This window comes from Dermacentor silvarum, chromosome 10 (assembly GCF_013339745.2).
Source record: "Dermacentor silvarum isolate Dsil-2018 chromosome 10, BIME_Dsil_1.4, whole genome shotgun sequence".
NCBI lineage: Eukaryota > Metazoa > Arthropoda > Arachnida > Ixodida > Ixodidae > Dermacentor > Dermacentor silvarum.
In genome coordinates, this window is record NC_051163.1 from 14,911,785 (window position 1) to 14,920,036 (window position 8,252).

Genomic DNA, 8,252 nt, shown 5'->3' on the forward strand with positions numbered 1-8,252 from the left:
CTGTCTCAAGTTCTTTGGCTCGATATATTGCGAAATGAAAACACGTATACAGATGCGCTCAAATTTCGCATTAGGGTTTATCGTAATCATCGGTGAAATTTTGTTCACTGTGTGTTGCACCATGCATAATCTTAAAGTGGCTGGTTGGGTGGTTTTCAACTCTGCTACATGCGAAATAGGTGATGTTCTCATATGTGACGCCCCTTTAGTGAGTTTTCGCGTGGAGTCCACGCTCTATAAATTTGACAAACTGCTTAAATAATTTGATTTTTAACTATACCGAAGCTGTACGCTTTTCGTGATTGTGAGGATGCAAAAAATGCAGGGAAAAAAAGTTTTCGATCAATAGAAATAATTGGCGGCTGAAAGTGTTAACTTTGCACGATACACCATTGAAATATGAAATGATAGCCTTTTAACAGCGTAATCAATCTTTCAATTATACTTGAAAAAATGTCAGCCCATCCACTGAGCTGAGAGGCGCCGCAGTAGGAGAGCGGGCACGCAGACGCAGTCTAGACCAACGTTACTAGACTAGTCTAGTAACGTTGGTCTAGGGTGCCTCGATGCCCTCCTCGCCCACCACTTCCCTTCCACTGGGAAGTCGCGTTTGCCATCCGCCGTGCGTTCGCTCCCCGTGAAAGCGTGCGTCCCTCGCCCTCTCTCGCTTTCACTCGCACATACAGCATACGGCCAACGATACTTTTATTGCGATAGCAATTATATGGACACTCCAAACCAGATTTCTGCCGTCGGCGTGGCCGTCGTCGTCGCCGTTGCCGTGAGGTTCCGCATGACGTCAACGGCGATGAAATCGTCGCCGCGCTCCGGACGCTGTATGTGCGAGTGAAAGGATGCGAGGGACGCGCGCTTTCACGGGGAGCGAACGCACTTCGGAGAGCAAACGCGCGTTCTGCGCCGGGCTCCCTGAAGGCCCCCAGAATTAAGCGTCTCTTTCCTCCTTCCCGTATATAAGGGGCAGATATATTCCGACGTAGCGTGCGCGCGCGCGGCACGGCGACGTTACGTCGGCTGAAGCGCCACCCTCTACAGTCCGACGGCTCCCGACCGCCGACGTGACCGGCGGCTCCTGACGCGCTTGGACGTCGTCCGGCTCCGAATAGATCCGCCTGCATTTCGCGCCGACCGCGCCGAACACGTTAGAGTTACTGTATATGCTACTAAAGGTAGCACAGGGAGCATATACAGTACTCTAGAACACGTCAGCACCGAGCGCCCTCTCTCGTCGCTGTAGCTACTCACCGCCAGTACAGAATGGCCGCTTCACACGAAAACGCGCGCGAAATCCGCACTACAGATTCGTCACGAAGGCGACACCGCGCCAGGCGCAAGTCCGGCTCTCTACAGTGCAACCACGTCCGACGCGGCGCAGCGGCCGCAGCGGGAGAAGCGCATGCGCAGTTAATGCGCAAAACGTCACGCCATCTATCGTGAACCCGCGAAACAATTCCATTCGCCACTCGGATACAGTGCCTAGAATATATATTCTAGGCACTGTATCCGCACGAAACGAGGGAGACACTCCACAGGCACAGGTCCGAGTGGCGAATGGAATTGTTTCGCGGGTTCACGATAGATGGCGCGACGTTCTGCGCATTAACTGCGCATGCGCTTCTCCAGCTGCGGCCGCTGCGCCGCGTCGGACGTGGTTGCACTGTAGAAAGCCGGACTTGCGCCTGGCGCGGTGTCGCCGACGTGACGTATCCGACCGCAACCGCCGCCCGCCCGCTCGCCGAGAACGTGCGAGAACTGTGGGGGGACGGGAGGGAGGGAGGGGAGGCGATGTTTAGCTGCGGCACCAAATACGTATTTATATAAAAACACCGCGCGCGTTCGGTGCGAACGCGGGCAAAACGGCGACGGCGTCGACAACAGTTCTGCGCGTTGCTGGCGTTGCTGCATGTCCAAGTTTATACAGCTGATAAAGCTACTATCATTTACTCCGTATAGCTCTCTACTAATTTGCTATCGCAATTGATGCTTCGCCTTCCGGGTGAAACTGCGACATTTTTTTCTATTGCCGGACGCGGCGATCGAAACGTGAGGCCTTAACAGCTTCGCTGTAAAAATGTTGCTTGGATACATATGTAGCTGTTTCGAGAGGGTTTAGCCTACCGGCCGCTGTGTTATGCATGGTTAACTTGTTCAATAATAATAATAATAATAATAATAATAATAATAATAATAATAATAATAATAATAATAATAATAATAATAATAATAATAATAATAATCATTCATGTTTATTTAACGTGCCCAGGAACAACCCTAAGGTCTGAGTGCTGGCGCACGCATACATTACAAACCAAAAACAAAACACTCAGGGAAAAATCATTAAACAATAAATGAATAAAAGTAAAAATTGTGAAATAATAATAATAATAATAATAATAATAATAATAATAATAATAATAATAATAATAATAATAATAATAATAATAATAATAATAATAATAATAATAATAACTGGGTTTTTAGCGATTGAGCCAAACAGTTTGTGTGATGACGCGGTACCAACCATCTCGTCTCCAATTCTAGAATATATGCTGACATTCTAGGAATTGTGGGATGATTTTTAAAAATAGACAAAGCAGTATATCTGAAAAAAAAAATGTGACTGCCATAATGACGTGCGTGTAGCTTTCATATGATTATAATTTTGCGTTTCTAAAATACCTCTTTGGTTTGACGTCGGTACGGTACATTGCTGACGCTGTTTGTAGCCTTTTGATCAAGGACTTTCTGCAAATATTTGAGTCGTGGGCATCGCACACACAAGCACAGCGTAGCTAAAATAGGACCTGAAGTGGAATAAAATGTTTGCAGCTTAATTTTAGTCGGAAAGATGCAGCGTACGTTACTTAAGGGCACCGGTTCATTTGGATGACCTTTTTACGAAGTAGCCAATGTGGATATTCCGTGACAACTGACGTGATAGCACTACAATTAGCAGTTTATGGTCACCTACTCTTTCGGTGCAGGAGTTATCAGTCGCATGCTATCGTGGGCAAGTGTGAGTAATTTATTCGTTGCTGCAAAAATTACGGCTCTCGATTTCCTTGTATTTTGTCTTGATGATATTAGTGCTCGATCAGCATAGAAGCTTTGAACAAACATTGTCTACAAAAAAAAAAAATAAACTGGTTTGCAAAATTGTTTCATCACAACAGCGTGCTGGTGTCATTGGCATACAGAAGAAATTTGGCACTTTTAGGCGAGTGCTCCGAGACAAACTGCATGCAGAAGGCCTCATTCTCGGTATTCAGGTTTCTGAGGTGTAGGGACCTTCAAGATAGACATTAAGAGTGCCGCCTTCTACCACTGTGTAATGTACTTAGTCGCATTGTACGTGCTCGTCTCTCTTTCTCTCTCCGTATTTCTCTTTCTCCCCTCACCACTCTCTTTCTGCTTTTATACCCCTTCCCCTTTCCCACTGCGCAGGATAGAGAACTGGAACTACTTCGAGTGAGCGCACCTGCCCCTCTATGAATCCTTTTTGTCTCTTTCTCTATGTTGGTCATTTTATCAAGAGAGATAAGACTGGCCACATACAAATCGATAAAAAGAAGAAAAAAAAAAACCGCCCGCATGCTTTGCGACCTTGCAGAATCACAGGCCATTTTCCAGCTAAGCTGTTTCTTTGGAGCAATTTCCTGAAGAATTTCGATTGGCTCAAATGAACGACGCCTTTCAAGACTTTGCCTGTACGGCAGTCATGACATGGACCATTTATCATGCAAATATAGACAAGGTGTCACATTTCCTTCTCTCATGACACCGAGAAAGACATGCGCATAGCACTTGTGCAACCATGTAATGATGCCACGCGTACACACTCAATTTGCAAACGCCTTGCCCTTCTGTTCCGTCCGTTTGTCCCGTCCGTCCGTCCACTCTGTTACGGTGGCGAGGACCGTTGTCGTGGTCGGCGACAAACAACGGTTTTTTTTTTTTTTTTTTTTTTTTTTTTTTTTGTCGTCGTGAGGCCGCCTCGTCATTTCCAGCTTCGACATTTCCGCAGCATGAAGAGAAAGCAAACCTCTACACAACTGCCTCCACTTGGAGGTCTAAACTCCTAACAGTGAAGCAATATTCATTTGCGAGTCGAATGCGCTAATTAAGTGCTAGTGTGCCTCGATGCCTTCCTCGCCCACCGCTCCCCTTCGGCTTCCACTGAGAAGTCGCGTTCGCTCTCGGCCGTGCGTTCGCTCCCCGTGAAAGCACGCGTCTCTCGTCCTTGCGCACTTTCACTCGCACACACAGCATACGGCCAATGAGAGTTTCTTTCTATTGCCGGACGCGACGATCCAAAGGTGAGCCCTTAACAGCTTCGCTGCGCTGTAAAAACAGCAAAGAGGAGAGAAATAAAAGTTAAAAAAGAAGAACACGTAACTTACGCGGAGATGTAATTTGAGCTAGCACTCACGATAGAAAGCAACCGAATAGTAAACATGCAGTTATACAATACTAAAAACCGTCAATTTTTTTTTCTGTTCAGAACCATGCAATAACATCAGAAGATAAAAAAAAAAGAAATAAGACGGAATGAGAAAGTACGTATTATATCAGCAGGCTACAGGACACCAAAATAATACCAAATTATTACTAAATATATTACTAAATTAAAAGTTCCTATGCACACTGCCAGTAAATGTTTATTCCTCAACTGCACGGACATTGCACAAGCATGAAACGCTTCGGTAGATGATTTAGGCCACGTTAGCTTAACTTATAGTGCTCCAAAATGCTTACGTTATATAAAATTCGCTCGACAGTGTTAGCAGCAATTTTATCGATTTTGAAGCAAGATTTTATCTACGTTGAAGCAAGCGTAAATTTCAATTTCGAATAAATTCAGCCAATTTCCAGATTCAAAATTCTACTAATTTAACAAATGTTACCAAACAAAGCATGCTTAAGACATCAAGCGAAACAGTGTTTAAGCTGTCGTATCATCCCGAAGACTATTTGGCTTTCCGAAACGAACAAAAGCACGTAGAGCCGCGCGCTGAACTCTCCTTGAGCATTGCTGATGAACATTAGCCCAAAACAAAAGACAACTCACATGGGAAGAAACGACAAAGACAAGCGCGAGTTAATAACGGCTCAAACATTCACTATTCAAGGTGACTCTTCATTCAGCACGGAAATTTGGAAAAGTTGATGTGAAGTGCTACGGGCCGCTGGATTAAAAAAAAAAAGAAAAAAAAAAAAACGACGTCGCATGCCCCCGCGCGAGGGACACGTGTTAATGCAGAGCATAGTGGGGTTCCGTGGTGTGGGTGTTGTTGGTGTGGTGGTGGTGGTCTGGGTTGAGAGAGAAGAGAGAATCGTAAGTAGGTAACGTAAACTTGTTATTATTTTATTGGCATCACTGCGATTCTTATTATTATGTTATATTATATTATATTATATTATTATTGCTTCTCTGTTGTTCTCTTCTTTTCTTTCTTCTTCTTTCGGCACCTCCAAAGTCCCGTTGACGTTGCCCGACGGCTTCCGCGCCAGCGGCCTCCAGACGACGACGCTTGCTCGCCGCCGCCTCTCGTTCCCGTACGCCGGGGTCCGCGGCCCGACGCTGACGTGTCGCAGCCGCGTGTCGTTCTCGACTCGAAGGGTCCGCGGCCCGACGCTGACGCCTGCCCGCGGCTTCTCGTGCACGCTGCTCGGGATCCGCTTGTCGACGTTGACGCCTGGCCGCGGTTTCTCGTTCACGAAGTTCGGCGTCGGCAGCGCGCCGTCTCGCAGCCTTGTCTTCTGCCGCCGTCGACGAAGACGATGGCACGATGTCTTGAACTGGTGCTTCGGCGCTTGCGTTCGTCGGCGGTCGCAGTTGATAAGCGATGGAAGCAAGACCTTCAACTAGTACCTCGACGCAATCCAACATCAGCGCCGATGGATGGATGGATGGCTATAGAAACTTTTATTGAGTGATGGTAAGATTCGCGGTGAGTCTTCCAAGAGCCTCCGATCTTCGAAGACTCGCCGCGAATCTTACCATCGCTCAATAAAAGTTTGTATGGGTGTTCTGTGACTCAACTACGACGCTTCGCGCGCTGCACATGTGCTGCAAGCGTGATGCGGGAGAGGAGGAGTGGGGAGAGGGCGCACCTATGCTCGAGCTGTTGCGGACGGACGGCGCACGCTACATGTGAGTTAAAGAAATGCTCTGCATTTAATAAAGGTGGCCGTGGCAGTGCTCAGCAATTGAAACGCGATACTCAGAGCGCGTTCCTGCCTCCGCTTCTCTGCGCCACCGGTGAGCGATGGGTGATCACGAAGTTCGTCACAAAGGTTCTCGCTTTCATCACATACCACGATGTATCGGTTCGGTGTCCCATGTGCACACGTTCGGCGCGAGAAGCGGCGGCAACCATGAGCTCCGATTATCGCGTTTCAATCGTTGGCACTGTAGAATCTCGTTCACTGCTGTGTAGAGCGCATGAGCAACTAGGTTCGGTTCACGGTCGACCACTGGCTGTGGCTAATGGGTTCACATAGCTTACCCTGCCTAGGTGCATGCGCGGCGACACACATGTGTAAGACTGCAAATGTTGCTGTTTGGCGAGCGGCGGCAGCTTAATGCAGCGCCTTCGTTATGCCTGAGCGTGTCGTTATCGTGCTATACACAACAGTGAAGGGCACTGTACATATGAATGTAAGGAAACCACTCAAAGCAGCGTGAACATAGCGGAACTCCCATTGAATGTAATTTGAGCCCATTCCCTACTCTCAAATGTAATCGCGCTCTCCGATTTACAGTCGGTGCTGGCGTATTCCTTGGCCCTATGCTTAGCCGTATATCTGGTCCTTGGACACCGTAGCCAATGGATGTGCAATACGTACCCACAGAACCCCTTAACTGTGTGCACCCGACCGCCATCCTGCGGCAACGGCCTTTCCAAACCACAAGCTCCTATGTCGCCGTACGATGAAAGCCTTGGCATTCGACACTGACTGTGCAACTTGTGCAAAGCTCGCAGAATCGGGGTGAGACATGAACAATATCATGGCTATCTTTCCATTTTAAATAAGTGGCGTAGTCTGTGTAGTTCTTTGATAGTTTTATAAGATACTCGGCGAGATCCTTGGGCGATTCGAACGAGAGGGCGTCAATAAAAGAATGGTTTGGCGCGATATGGCTGTAATTGGGCCCCACCGAAGACAACTGGTATGATGTCGTGCTTAGCGCGGTATAGAACTTCTCGGTGACGTAATCCGCGCATATCGAGTTCTCGAAGGCAAGTGCGAAGAAGTAGGTGCGCTCGAAATCCACGTAACAGGAAATACCTCGGGACATCGGGCACTTGTGGTGGCCACAGAAGCCGTACACATCAACGTCCATGTATTTCTTAAGTTGAGCGACGAAGCGTTCCCTCCCGCCGTTAGTCAGCAGTTGCTGACCATCCATACGGCGGTTTTTTTCTGGGACTTCCAGAGGGCCTTCAAGTCTCTCTTTGTATTTGTAGCGACGGCCTCGCGAGGTACAATCTTACCGTAGGGCACGTAGACGTCAGAATCTTTTCTATACGTCATGGTCCAGTTAAACATGCCGTGCGTGAGGTTGAAGTCCGTGAAGTTGGTGTTTGGCGGTGATTCCATCAAGTAGAAGATCCATTTCTGCCAGCTGAAGCGCTTCTGGGGGAGATCCGTCATCTCTAGGTTGCGCACATGGAAGACGTAGCGTCGCTATATTCTACCAGACATGGGTCGTTAGTGACGAAGCACTTGACTGTGCAGTTCTCGAGCAATACTTCGCCGATTCTGGTATCGTTGAGTGGCCCGTACCAATCACTAAAGAATTTGGTCCACATCATGATGCGTGGCAACCTTGTGTCACATTGCTGTTGTTTAGCGAGTTGAAGATAGGGCAAGAAAGACCCTTCAGCGAGGTCCCTTTCAGCTCCGACATTCTAACATATCTGCTCCGTATCGCATTGTAGAAATACAGTGACGTGCACGTGGCTACCAACACAAAGACTAAAATCTTCCGCTGTGTAGGCATCATGACAGGTGTCACTTGAACTGGCCGGTGAATGGTGAACGAAGAAGGGTCCTGCAAGCAGTGAAAAAGAAGTAAACGAGGAATTCATTTGGCATGCGACCAAAGTAGTTGTAGTCAGTTAGAACTACATGCAAATGTATTTGAACAGAAAAAGATATCCTATCGAAATGCCGCTCGAAAGGAAGTGATCTCAGGCCTTGTATACATAGGCGGTTGTCACGTGTAG

The 8,252-nt window shown here is 47.6% G+C and overlaps 1 protein-coding gene across 3 annotated transcripts in view; it reads right to left on the reverse strand.

The window, feature by feature from the left end:
* Positions 1-7,880: 7,880 nt before the first annotated feature.
* The window catches only part of LOC125940577 (alpha-(1,3)-fucosyltransferase C-like), a 37,075-nt gene continuing 36,703 nt past the window's right edge, over positions 7,881-8,252 (reverse strand). For 2 of the 3 annotated variants that reach the window (XR_007463768.1, XR_007463767.1), the window contains exon 2: positions 7,881-8,077. The gene's annotated coding sequence lies outside the window, so the exon portion shown is untranslated. The remainder of the gene's footprint in view (positions 8,078-8,252) is intronic. The other variant, XR_007463769.1, reaches the window with a different exon arrangement.